This window comes from Cinclus cinclus, unplaced genomic scaffold (genome assembly GCF_963662255.1).
Source record: "Cinclus cinclus unplaced genomic scaffold, bCinCin1.1 SCAFFOLD_50, whole genome shotgun sequence".
NCBI lineage: Eukaryota > Metazoa > Chordata > Aves > Passeriformes > Cinclidae > Cinclus > Cinclus cinclus.
In genome coordinates this window covers 73,745-88,768 of record NW_026912175.1, presented here as the reverse complement: position 1 = coordinate 88,768, position 15,024 = coordinate 73,745, and positions in this window count along the sequence as shown.

Sequence of the window (15,024 nt, the reverse complement as noted above, 5' to 3'; positions counted from 1 at the left end):
CATTTTAGGCCCCCTGGTGTCACAAGGGATCATTAGATTGTTAGCCTGCATTGGGTCACAATGGTTCCTTGCTTCTCTTAACCTCTGTGGTGTCACAATGCATTCCAAGCCCTTTTAGGCCACTTGGTCTTACAATGAACCATTTGATTCTTGGCCTTCATGGTGTCATAATGGTTCCTTGTTTCTATTGGTCCCCATGCTGTCACAATTCATCCCTGGCCCTTTTACGCCCCCTGGTGTCAAATGGGATCCTGGGATTATTAGCCTCCATGGGGTCACAATGGATCCTTGCTTCTCTTAACCCCTGTGGTGTCACAATGCATCCCATGCCCTTTTAGGCCACTTGATGTCACAATGAATCATTTGATTTTTGGCCTCCATGGTGGCATAATTGTACCAGGTTTTAATTGGGCCCCACGCTTTCACAATTCATCCCTGCCCCTTTTAGGCCCATTGGTGTCACAAGGGACCATTAGATTGTTAGCCTCCATTGGGTAACAATGGTTCCTTGCTTGTCTTAACCTCTGTGGTGTTACAATGCATTCCATGCCATTTTAGGCCACTTGATGTCACAATGAATCATTTGATTCTTGGCCTCCATGGTGTCATAATGGTTCCTTTTTTCTATTGGTCCCCATGCTGTCACAATTCATCCCTGGCCCTTTTACGCCCCCTGGTGCCAAATGGGATCCTGGGATTATTAGCCTCCATTGGGTCACAATGGATCCTTGCTTCTCTGAACCCCTGTGGTGTCACAATGCATCCCATGCCCTTTTAGGCCACTTGATGTCACAATGAATCATTTGATTCTTGGCGTCCATGGTGGCATAATAGATCCTTGCTTCTATTGGTCCCCGTGCTGTAACAATCCATCCCTGGCCATTTTAGGCCCCCTGGTGTCACAAGGGATCATTAGATTTTTAGCAAGCATTGGGTCACAATGGTTCCTTGCTTCTCTTAACCTCTGTGATGTCACAATGCATCCCATGCCCTTTTAGGCCACTTGATTTCACAATGAATCATTTGATTCTTGGCCTCCGTGGTGACATAATAAATCCTTGCTTCTATTGGTCCCCGTGCTGTTACAATTCATCCCTGGCACTTTTTATAGCCCCTGGTGCCACAAGGGATCATTAGATTGTTAGCCTGCATTGGGTCACAATGGTTCCTTGCTTCTCTTAACCTCTGTGGTGTCACAATGCATTCCAAGCCCTTTTAGGCCACTTGATGTCACAATGAATCATTTGATTCTTGGCCTCCATGGTGGCATAATAGATCCTTGCTTCTTTTGGTCCCCGTGCTGTAACAATCCATCCCTGGCCATTTTAGGCCCCCTGGTGTCACAAGGGATCATTAGATTGTTAGCCTGCATTGGGTCACAATGGTTCCTTGCTTCTCTTAACCTCTGTGGTGTCACAATGCATTCCAAGCCCTTTTAGGCCACTTGGTCTTACAATGAACCATTTGATTCTTGGCCTTCATGGTGTCATAATGGTTCCTTGTTTCTATTGGTCCCCATGCTGTCACAATTCATCCCTGGCCCTTTTACGCCCCCTGGTGTCAAATGGGATCCTGGGATTATTAGCCTCCATGGGGTCACAATGGATCCTTGCTTCTCTTAACCCCTGTGGTGTCACAATGCATCCCATGCCCTTTTAGGCCACTTGATGTCACAATGAATCATTTGATTTTTGGCCTCCATGGTGGCATAATTGTACCAGGTTTTAATTGGGCCCCACGCTTTCACAATTCATCCCTGGCCCTTTTAGGCCCATTGGTGTCACAAGGAACCATTAGATTGTTAGCCTCCATTGGGTAACAATGGTTCCTTGCTTGTCTTAACCTCTGTGGTGTTACAATGCATTCCATGCCATTTTAGGCCACTTGATGTCACAATGAATCATTTGATTCTTGGCCTCCATGGTGTCATAATGGTTCCTTTTTTCTATTGGTCCCCATGCTGTCACAATTCATCCCTGGCCCTTTTACGCCCCCTGGTGCCAAATGGGATCCTGGGATTATTAGCCTCCATTGGGTCACAATGGATCCTTGCTTCTCTGAACCCCTGTGGTGTCACAATGCATCCCATGCCCTTTTAGGCCACTTGATGTCACAATGAATCATTTGATTCTTGGCGTCCATGGTGGCATAATAGATCCTTGCTTCTATTGGTCCCCGTGCTGTAACAATCCATCCCTGGCCATTTTAGGCCCCCTGGTGTCACAAGGGATCATTAGATTTTTAGCAAGCATTGGGTCACAATGGTTCCTTGCTTCTCTTAACCTCTGTGATGTCACAATGCATCCCATGCCCTTTTAGGCCACTTGATGTCACAATGAATCATTTGATTCTTGGCCTCCATGGTGACATAATAGACCCTTGCTTCTATTGGTCCCCGTGCTGTAACAATTCATCCCTGGCCCTTTTTATACCCCCTGGTGCCACAAGGGATCATTAGATTGTTAGCCTGCATTGGGTCACAATTGTTCCTTGCTTCACTTAACCTCTGTGGTGTCACAATGCATTCCAAGCCCTTTTAGGCCACTGGGTCTTACAATGAACCATTTGATTCTTGGCCTTCATGGTGTCATAATGGTTCCTTGTTTCTATTGGTCCCCATGCTGTCACAATTCATCCCTGGCCCTTTTACGCCCCCTGGTGTCAAATGGGATCCTGGGATTATTAGCCTCCATTGGGTCACAATGGATCCTTGCTTCTCTGAACCCCTGTGGTGTAACAATGCATCCCATGCCCTTTTAGGCCACTTGATTTCACAATGAATCATTTGATTCTTGGCCTCCGTGGTGACATAATAAATCCTTGCTTCTATTGGTCCCCGTGCTGTTACAATTCATCCCTGGCACTTTTTATAGCCCCTGGTGCCACAAGGGATCATTAGATTGTTAGCCTGCATTGGGTCACAATGGTTCCTTGCTTCTCTTAACCTCTGTGGTGCCACAATGCATTCCAAGCCCTTTTAGGCCACTTGATGTCACAATGAATCATTTGATTCTTGGCCTCCATGGTGGCATAATAGATCCTTGCTTCTTTTGGTCCCCGTGCTGTAACAATCCATCCCTGGCCATTTTAGGCCCCCTGGTGTCACAAGGGATCATTAGATTGTTAGCCTGCATTGGGTCACAATGGTTCCTTGCTTCTCTTAACCTCTGTGGTGTCACAATGCATCCCATGCACTTTTAGGCCACTGGATGTCACAATGAACCATTTGATTTTTGGCCTCCATGGTGGCATAATTTTACCAGGTTTTAATTGGGCCCCATGCTTTCACAATCCATCCCTGGCCCTTTTAGGCCCATTGGTGTCACAAGAGACCATTAGATTGTTAGCCTCCATTGGGTAACAATGGTTCCTTGCTTGTCTTATCCTCTGTGGTGTCACAATGCATTCCATGCCATTTTAGGCCACTTGATGTCACAATGAATCATTTGATTCTTGGCCTCCATGGTGGCATAATAGACCCTTGCTTCTATTGGTCCCCATGCTGTAACAATTCATCCCTGGCCCTTTTTATACCCCCTGGTGCCACAAGGGATCATTAGATTGTTAGCCTGCATTGGGTCACAATTGTTCCTTGCTTCACTTAACCTCTGTGGTGTCACAATGCATTCCAAGCCCTTTTAGGCCACTGGGTCTTACAATGAACCATTTGATTCTTGGCCTTCATGGTGTCATAATGGTTCCTTGTTTCTATTGGTCCCCATGCTGTCACAATTCATCCCTGGCCCTTTTACGCCCCCTGGTGTCAAATGGGATCCTGGGATTATTAGCCTCCATTGGGTCACAATGGATCCTTGCTTCTCTGAACCCCTGTGGTGTCACAATGCATCCCATGCCCTTTTAGGCCACTTGATTTCACAATGAATCATTTGATTCTTGGCCTCCGTGGTGACATAATAAATCCTTGCTTCTATTGGTCCCCGTGCTGTTACAATTCATCCCTGGCACTTTTTATAGCCCCTGGTGCCACAAGGGATCATTAGATTGTTAGCCTGCATTGGGTCACAATGGTTCCTTGCTTCTCTTAACCTCTGTGGTGTCACAATGCATTCCAAGCCCTTTTAGGCCACTTGATGTCACAATGAATCATTTGATTCTTGGCCTCCATGGTGGCATAATAGATCCTTGCTTCTTTTGGTCCCCGTGCTGTAACAATCCATCCCTGGCCATTTTAGGCCCCCTGGTGTCACAAGGGATCATTAGATTGTTAGCCTGCATTGGGTCACAATGGTTCCTTGCTTCTCTTAACCTCTGTGGTGTCACAATGCATCCCATGCCCTTTTAGGCCACTGGATGTCACAATGAACCATTTGATTTTTGGCCTCCATGGTGGCATAATTTTACCAGGTTTTAATTGGGCCCCATGCTTTCACAATACATCCCTGGCCCTTTTAGGCCCATTGGTGTCACAAGAGACCATTAGATTGTTAGCCTCCATTGGGTAACAATGGTTCCTTGCTTGTCTTAACCTCTGTGGTGTCACAATGCATTCCATGCCATTTTAGGCCACTTGATGTCACAATGAATCATTTGATTCTTGGCCTCCATGGTGTCATAATGGTTCCTTGTTTCTATTGGTCCCCATGCTGTCACAATTCATCCCTGGCCCTTTTACGACCCCTGGTGCCAAATGGGATCCTGGGATTATTAGCCTCCATTGGGTCACAATGGATCCTTGCTTCTCTGAACCCCTGTGGTGTCACAATGCATCCCATGCCCTTTTAGGCCACTTGATGTCACAATGAATCATTTGATTCTTGGCCTCCATGGTGGCATAATAGATCCTTGCTTCTATTGGTCCCCGTGCTGTAACAATCCATCCCTGGCCATTTTAGTCCCCCTGGTGTCACAAGGGACCATTAGATTTTTAGCCTGCATTGGGTCACAATGGTTCCTTGCTTCTCTTAACCCCTGTGGTGTCACAATGCATCCCATGCCCTTTTCGGCCACTTGATGTCACAATGAATCATTTGATTCTTGGCCTCCATGGTGACATAATAGACCCTTGCTTCTATTGGTCCCCGTGCTGTAACAATTCATCCCTGGCCCTTTTTATACCCCCTGGTGCCACAAGGGATCATTAGATTGTTAGCCTGCATTGGGTCACAATTGTTCCTTGCTTCTCTTAACCTCTGTGGTGTCACAATGCATTCCAAGCCCTTTTAGGCCACTTGGTCTTACAATGAACCATTTGATTCTTGGCCTTCATGGTGTCATAATGGTTCCTTGTTTCTATTGGTCCCCATGCTGTCACAATTCATCCCTGGCCCTTTTACGCCCCCTGGTGTCAAATGGGATCCTGGGATTATTAGCCTCCATTGGGTCACAATGGATCCTTGCTTCTCTGAACCCCTGTGGTGTCACAATGCATCCCATGCCCTTTTAGGCCACTTGATGTCACAATGAATCATTTGATTCTTGGCCTCCATGGTGGCATAATAGATCCTTGCTTCTATTGGTCCCCGTGCTGTAACAATCCATCCCTGGCCATTTTAGGCCCCCTGGTGTCACAAGGGATCATTAGATTTTTAGCCTGCATTGGGTCACAATGGTTCCTTGCTTCTCTTAACCTCTGTGGTGTCACAATGCATCCCATGCCCTTTTAGGCCACTTGATGTCACAATGAATCATTTGATTCTTGGCCTCCATGGTGACATAATAGACCCTTGTTTCTATTGGTCCCCGTGCTGTAACAATTCATCCCTGGCCCTTTTTATACCCCCTGGTGCCACAAGGGATCATTAGATTGTTAGCCTGCATTGGGTCACAATTGTTCCTTGCTTCACTTAACCTCTGTGGTGTCACAATGCATTCCAAGCCCTTTTAGGCCACTGGGTCTTACAATGAACCATTTGATTCTTGGCCTTCATGGTGTCATAATGGTTCCTTGTTTCTATTGGTCCCCATGCTGTCACAATTCATCCCTGGCCCTTTTACGCCCCCTGGTGTCAAATGGGATCCTGGGATTATTAGCCTCCATTGGGTCACAATGGATCCTTGCTTCTCTGAACCCCTGTGGTGTCACAATGCATCCCATGCCCTTTTAGGCCACTTGATTTCACAATGAATCATTTGATTCTTGGCCTCCGTGGTGACATAATAAATCCTTGCTTCTATTGGTCCCCGTGCTGTTACAATTCATCCCTGGCACTTTTTATAGCCCCTGGTGCCACAAGGGATCATTAGATTGTTAGCCTGCATTGGGTCACAATGGTTCCTTGCTTCTCTTAACCTCTGTGGTGTCACAATGCATTCCAAGCCCTTTTAGGCCACTTGATGTCACAATGAATCATTTGATTCTTGGCCTCCATGGTGGCATAATAGATCCTTGCTTCTTTTGGTCCCCGTGCTGTAACAATCCATCCCTGGCCATTTTAGGCCCCCTGGTGTCACAAGGGATCATTAGATTGTTAGCCTGCATTGGGTCACAATGGTTCCTTGCTTCTCTTAACCTCTGTGGTGTCACAATGCATCCCATGCCCTTTTAGGCCACTGGATGTCACAATGAACCATTTGATTTTTGGCCTCCATGGTGGCATAATTTTACCAGGTTTTAATTGGGCCCCATGCTTTCACAATCCATCCCTGGCCCTTTTAGGCCCATTGGTGTCACAAGAGACCATTAGATTGTTAGCCTCCATTGGGTAACAATGGTTCCTTGCTTGTCTTAACCTCTGTGGTGTCACAATGCATTCCATGCCATTTTAGGCCACTTGATGTCACAATGAATCATTTGATTCTTGGCCTTCATGGTGTCATAATGGTTCCTTGTTTCTATTGGTCCCCATGCTGTCACAATTCATCCCTGGCCCTTTTACGACCCCTGGTGCCAAATGGGATCCTGGGATTATTAGCCTCCATTGGGTCACAATGGATCCTTGCTTCTCTGAACCCCTGTGGTGTCACAATGCATCCCATGCCCTTTTAGGCCACTTGATGTCACAATGAATCATTTGATTCTTGGCCTCCATGGTGGCATAATAGATCCTTGCTTCTATTGGTCCCCGTGCTGTAACAATCCATCCCTGGCCATTTTAGGCCCCCTGGTGTCACAAGGGACCATTAGATTTTTAGCCTGCATTGGGTCACAATGGTTCCTTGCTTCTCTTAACCTCTGTGGTGTCACAATGCATCCCATGCCCTTTTCGGCCACTTGATGTCACAATGAATCATTTGATTCTTGGCCTCCATGGTGACATAATAGACCCTTGCTTCTATTGGTCCCCGTGCTGTAACAATTCATCCCTGGCCCTTTTTATACCCCCTGGTGCCACAAGGGATCATTAGATTGTTAGCCTGCATTGGGTCACAATTGTTCCTTGCTTCTCTTAACCTCTGTGGTGTCACAATGCATTCCAAGCCCTTTTAGGCCACTTGGTCTTACAATGAACCATTTGATTCTTGGCCTTCATGGTGTCATAATGGTTCCTTGTTTCTATTGGTCCCCATGCTGTCACAATTCATCCCTGGCCCTTTTACGCCCCCTGGTGTCAAATGGGATCCTGGGATTATTAGCCTCCATTGGGTCACAATGGATCCTTGCTTCTCTGAACCCCTGTGGTGTCACAATGCATCCCATGCCCTTTTAGGCCACTTGATGTCACAATGAATCATTTGATTCTTGGCCTCCATGGTGGCATAATAGATCCTTGCTTCTATTGGTCCCCGTGCTGTAACAATCCATCCCTGGCCATTTTAGGCCCCCTGGTGTCACAAGGGATCATTAGATTTTTAGCCTGCATTGGGTCACAATGGTTCCTTGCTTCTCTTAACCTCTGTGGTGTCACAATGCATCCCATGCCCTTTTAGGCCACTTGATGTCACAATGAATCATTTGATTCTTGGCCTCCATGGTGACATAATAGACCCTTGCTTCTATTGGTCCCCGTGCTGTAACAATTCATCCCTGGCCCTTTTTATACCCCCTGGTGCCACAAGGGATCATTAGATTGTTAGCCTGCATTGGGTCACAATTGTTCCTTGCTTCACTTAACCTCTGTGGTGTCACAATGCATTCCAAGCCCTTTTAGGCCACTGGGTCTTACAATGAACCATTTGATTCTTGGCCTTCATGGTGTCATAATGGTTCCTTGTTTCTATTGGTCCCCATGCTGTCACAATTCATCCCTGGCCCTTTTACGCCCCCTGGTGTCAAATGGGATCCTGGGATTATTAGCCTCCATTGGGTCACAATGGATCCTTGCTTCTCTGAACCCCTGTGGTGTCACAATGCATCCCATGCCCTTTTAGGCCACTTGATTTCACAATGAATCATTTGATTCTTGGCCTCCGTGGTGACATAATAAATCCTTGCTTCTATTGGTCCCCGTGCTGTTACAATTCATCCCTGGCACTTTTTATAGCCCCTGGTGCCACAAGGGATCATTAGATTGTTAGCCTGCATTGGGTCACAATGGTTCCTTGCTTCTCTTAACCTCTGTGGTGTCACAATGCATTCCAAGCCCTTTTAGGCCACTTGATGTCACAATGAATCATTTGATTCTTGGCCTCCATGGTGGCATAATAGATCCTTGCTTCTTTTGGTCCCCGTGCTGTAACAATCCATCCCTGGCCATTTTAGGCCCCCTGGTGTCACAAGGGATCATTAGATTGTTAGCCTGCATTGGGTCACAATGGTTCCTTGCTTCTCTTAATCTCTGTGGTGTCACAATGCATCCCATGCCCTTTTAGGCCACTGGATGTCACAATGAACCATTTGATTTTTGGCCTCCATGGTGGCATAATTTTACCAGGTTTTAATTGGGCCCCATGCTTTCACAATCCATCCCTGGCCCTTTTAGGCCCATTGGTGTCACAAGAGACCATTAGATTGTTAGCCTCCATTGGGTAACAATGGTTCCTTGCTTGTCTTAACCTCTGTGGTGTCACAATGCATTCCATGCCATTTTAGGCCACTTGATGTCACAATGAATCATTTGATTCTTGGCCTCCATGGTGTCATAATGGTTCCTTGTTTCTATTGGTCCCCATGCTGTCACAATTCATCCCTGGCCCATTTACGACCCCTGGTGCCAAATGGGATCCTGGGATTATTAGCCTCCATTGGGTCACAATGGATCCTTGCTTCTCTGAACCCCTGTGGTGTCACAATGCATCCCATGCCCTTTTAGGCCACTTGATGTCACAATGAATCATTTGATTCTTGGCCTCCATGGTGGCATAATAGATCCTTGCTTCTATTGGTCCCCGTGCTGTAACAATCCATCCCTGGCCATTTTAGGCCCCCTGGTGTCACAAGGGACCATTAGATTTTTAGCCTGCATTGGGTCACAATGGTTCCTTGCTTCTCTTAACCCCTGTGGTGTCACAATGCATCCCATGCCCTTTTCGGCCACTTGATGTCACAATGAATCATTTGATTCTTGGCCTCCATGGTGACATAATAGACCCTTGCTTCTATTGGTCCCCGTGCTGTAACAATTCATCCCTGGCCCTTTTTATACCCCCTGGTGCCACAAGGGATCATTAGATTGTTAGCCTGCATTGGGTCACAATTGTTCCTTGCTTCTCTTAACCTCTGTGGTGTCACAATGCATTCCAAGCCCTTTTAGGCCACTTGGTCTTACAATGAACCATTTGATTCTTGGCCTTCATGGTGTCATAATGGTTCCTTGTTTCTATTGGTCCCCATGCTGTCACAATTCATCCCTGGCCCTTTTACGCCCCCTGGTGTCAAATGGGATCCTGGGATTATTAGCCTCCATTGGGTCACAATGGATCCTTGCTTCTCTGAACCCCTGTGGTGTCACAATGCATCCCATGCCCTTTTAGGCCACTTGATGTCACAATGAATCATTTGATTCTTGGCCTCCATGGTGGCATAATAGATCCTTGCTTCTATTGGTCCCCGTGCTGTAACAATCCATCCCTGGCCATTTTAGGCCCCCTGGTGTCACAAGGGATCATTAGATTGTTAGCCTGCTTTGGGTCACAATGGTTCCTTGCTTCTCTTAGCCCCTGTGGTGTCACAATGCATCCCATGCCCTTTTAGGCCACTTGATGTCACAATGAATCATTTGAGTCTTGGCCTCCATGGTGACATAATAGATCCTTGCTTCTATTGGTCCCCGTGCTGTAACAATTCATCCCTGGCCCTTTTTATAGCCCCTGGTGCCACAAGGGATCATTAGATTGTTAGCCTCCATTGGGTAACAATGGTTCCTTGCTTCTCTTAACCTCTGTGGTGTCACAATGCATTCCAAGCCCTTTTAGGCCACTTGGTCTTACAATGAACCATTTGATTCTTGGCCTTCATGGTGTCATAATGGTTCCTTGTTTCTATTGGTCCCCATGCTGTCACAATTCTTCCCTGGCCCTTTTATGCCCCCTGGTGTCAAATGGGATCCTGGGATTATTAGCCTCCATTGGGTCACAATGGATCCTTGCTTCTCTGAACCCCTGTGGTGTCACAATGCATCCCATGCCCTTTTAGGCCACTTGATGTCACAATGAATCATTTGATTCTTGGCCTCCATGGTGGCATAATAGATCCTTGATTCTATTGGTCCCCGTGCTGTAACAATCCATCCCTGGCCATTTTAGGCCCCCTGGTGTCACAATGGATCATTAGATTGTTAGCCTGCATTGGGTCACAATGGTTCCTTGCTTCTCTTAACCCCTGTGGTGTCACAATGCATCCCATGCCCTTTTAGGCCACTTGATGTCACAATGAATCATTTGATTCTTGGCCTCCGTGGTGACATAATAGATCCTTGCTTCTATTGGTCCCCGTGCTGTTACAATTCATCCCTGGCCCTTTTTATAGCCCCTGGTGCCACAAGGGATCATTAGATTGTTAGCAAGCATTGGGTCACAATGGTTCCTTGCTTCTCTTAACCTCTGTGGTGTCACAATGCATCCCATGCCCTTTTAGGCCACTTGATGTCACAATGAATCATTTGATTCTTGGCCTCCATGGTGGCATAATAGATCCTTGCTTCTTTTGGTCCCCGTGCTGTAACAATCCATCCCTGGCCATTTTAGGCCCCCTGGTGTCACAAGGGATCATTAGATTGTTAGCCTGCATTGGGTCACAATGGTTCCTTGCTTCTCTTAACCTCTGTGGTGTCACAATGCATCCCATGCCCTTTTAGGCCACTGGATGTCACAATGAACCATTTGATTTTTGGCCTCCATGGTGGCATAATTTTACCAGGTTTTAATTGGGCCCCATGCTTTCACAATCCATCCCTGGCCCTTTTAGGCCCATTGGTGTCACAAGAGACCATTAGATTGTTAGCCTCCATTGGGTAACAATGGTTCCTTGCTTGTCTTAACCTCTGTGGTGTCACAATGCATTCCATGCCATTTTAGGCCACTTGATGTCACAATGAATCATTTGATTCTTGGCCTCCATGGTGTCATAATGGTTCCTTGTTTCTATTGGTCCCCGTGCTGTAACAATTCATCCCTGGCCCTTTTTATACCCCCTGGTGCCACAAGGGATCATTAGATTGTTAGCCTGCATTGGGTCACAATTGTTCCTTGCTTCTCTTAACCTCTGTGGTGTCACAATGCATTCCAAGCCCTTTTAGGCCACTTGGTCTTACAATGAACCATTTGATTCTTGGCCTTCATGGTGTCATAATGGTTCCTTGTTTCTATTGGTCCCCATGCTGTCACAATTCATCCCTGGCCCTTTTATGCCCCCTGGTGTCAAATGGGATCCTGGGATTATTAGCCTCCATTGGGTCACAATGGATCCTTGCTTCTCTGAACCCCTGTGGTGTCACAATGCATCCCATGCCCTTTTAGGCCACTTGATGTCACAATGAATCATTTGATTCTTGGCCTCCATGGTGGCATAATAGATCCTTGCTTCTATTGGTCCCCGTGCTGTAACAATCCATCCCTGGCCATTTTAGCCCCCCTGGTGTCACAAGGGATCATTAGATTGTTAGCCTGCATTGGGTCACAATGGTTCCTTGCTTCTCTTAACCCCTGTGCTGTCACAATGCATCCCATGCCCTTTTAGGCCACATGATGTCACAATGAATTATTTGATTCTTGGCCTCCATGGTGGCATAATAGATCCTTGCTTCTATTGGTCCCCGTGCTGTAACTATTCATCCCTGGCCCTTTTAGGCCCATTGGTGTCACAAGGGATCATTAGATTGTTAGCCTGCATTGGGTCACAATGGTTCCTTGCTTCTCTTAACCTCTGTGGTGTCACAATGCATCCCATGCCCTTTGAGGCCAGTTGATGTCACAATGAATCATTTGATTCTTGGCCTCCATGGTGGCGTAATTGTACCAGGTTTTCATTGGGCCCCATGCTTTCACAATACATCTCTGCCCCTTTTAGGCCCATTGGTGTCACAAGGGATCATTAGATTGTTAGCCTCCATTGGGTCACAATGGATCCTTGCTTCTCTTAACCCCTGTGCTGTCACAATGCATCCCATGCCCTTTTAGGCCACTTGATGTCACAATGAATCATTTGATTCTTGGCCTCCATGGTGGCATAATAGATCCTTGCTTCTTTTGGTCCCGGTGCTATAACAATCCATCCCTGGCCCTTTTTATACCCCCTGGTGTCACAAGGGATCATTAGATTGTTAGCCTCCATTGGGTAACAATGGTTCCTTGCTTGTCTTAACCTCTGTTGTGTCACAATGTATTCCATGCCATTTTAGGCCACTTGATGTCACAATGAATCATTTGATTCTTGGCCTCCATGGTGTCATAATGGTTCCTTGTTTCTATTGGTCCCCGTGCTGTAACAATTCATCCCTGGCCCTTTTTATACCCCCTGGTGCCACAAGGGATCATTAGATTGTTAGCCTGCATTGGGTCACAATTGTTCCTTGCTTCTCTTAACCTCTGTGGTGTCACAATGCATTCCAAGCCCTTTTAGGCCACTTGGTCTTACAATGAACCATTTGATTCTTGGCCTTCATGGTGTCATAATGGTTCCTTGTTTCTATTGGTCCCCATGCTGTCACAATTCATCCCTGGCCCTTTTATGCCCCCTGGTGTCAAATGGGATCCTGGGATTATTAGCCTCCATTGGGTCACAATGGATCCTTGCTTCTCTGAACCCCTGTGGTGTCACAATGCATCCCATGCCCTTTTAGGCCACTTGATGTCACAATGAATCATTTGATTCTTGGCCTCCATGGTGGCATAATAGATCCTTGCTTCTATTGGTCCCCGTGCTGTAACAATCCATCCCTGGCCATTTTAGCCCCCCTGGTGTCACAAGGGATCATTAGATTGTTAGCCTGCATTGGGTCACAATGGTTCCTTGCTTCTCTTAACCCCTGTGCTGTCACAATGCATCCCATGCCCTTTTAGGCCACATGATGTCACAATGAATTATTTGATTCTTGGCCTCCATGGTGGCATAATAGATCCTTGCTTCTATTGATCCCCGTGCTGTAACAATTCATCCCTGGCCCTTTTAGGCCCATTGGTGTCACAAGGGATCATTAGATTGTTAGCCTGCATTGGGTCACAATGGTTCCTTGCTTCTCTTAACCTCTGTGGTGTCACAATGCATCCCATGCCCTTTTAGGCCAGTTGATGTCACAATGAATCATTTGATTCTTGGCCTCCATGGTGGCGTAATTGTACCAGGTTTTCATTGGGCCCCATGCTTTCACAATACATCTCTGCCCCTTTTAGGCCCATTGGTGTCACAAGGGATCATTAGATTGTTAGCCTCCATTGGGTCACAATGGATCCTTGCTTCTCTGAACCCCTGTGGTGTCACAATGCATCCCATGCCCTTTTAGGCCACTTGATGTCACAATGAATCATTTGATTCTTGGCCTCCACGGTGGCATAATAGATCCTTGCTTCTTTTGGTCCCGGTGCTATAACAATCCATCCCTGGCCCTTTTTATACCCCCTGGTGTCACAAGGGATCATTAGATTGTTAGCCTGCATTGGGTCACAATGGTTCCTTGCTTCTCTTAACCTCTGTGGTGTCACAATGCATTCCAAGCCTTTTAGGCCACTTGATGTCACAATGAATCATTTGATTCTTGGCCTCCATGGTGGCGTAATTGTACCAGGTTTTCATTGGGCCCCATGCTTTCACAATACATCCCGGCCCCTTATAGGCCCATTGGTGTCAAAAGGGATCATTAGATTGTTAGCCTGCATTGGGTCACAATGGTTCCTTGCTTCTCTTAACCTCTGTGGTGTCACAATGCATTCCAAGCCCTTTTAGGCCACTTGGTCTTACAATGAACCATTTGATTCTTGGCCTTCATGGTGTCATAATGGTTCCTTGCTTCTATAGGTCCCCATGCTGTCAGAGTTCATCCGTGGTCCTTTTGCGCCCCCTGGTGTCAAAAGGGATTCTTAGATTGTTAGCCTGCATTGGGTCACAATGGTTCCTTGCTTCTCTTAACCTCTGTGGTGTCACAATGCATCCCATGCCCTTTTAGGCCACTTGACGTCACAATGAATCACTTGATTCTTGGCCTCCATGGTGTCATAATGGTTCCTTGTTTCTATTGGGCCCCATGCTGTCACAATTCATCCCTGGCCCTTTTAGGCCCATTGGTGTCACAAGGGATCATTAGATTGTTAGCCTCCATTGGGTCACAATGGATCCTTGCTTCTCTTAACCCCTGTGGTGTCACAATGCATCCCATGCCCTTTTAGGCCACTTGATTTCACAAGGAATCATTTGATTCTTGGCGTCCATGGTGGCATAATAGATCCTTGCTTCTATTGGTCCCCGTGCTGTAACAATCCATCCCTGGCCCTTTTTATACCCCCTGGTGCCACAAGGGATCATTAGATTGTTAGCCTGCATTGGGTCACAATGGTTCCTTGCTTCTCTTAACCTCTGTGGTGTCACAATGCATTCCAAGCCTTTTAGGCCACTTGGTCTTGCAATGAACCATTTGATTCTTGGCCTTCATGGTGTCATAATGGTTCCTTGCTTCTATAGGTCCCCATGCTGTCAGAGTTCATCCGTGGTCCTTTTGCGCCCCCTGGTGTCAAAAGGGATTCTTAGATTGTTAGCCT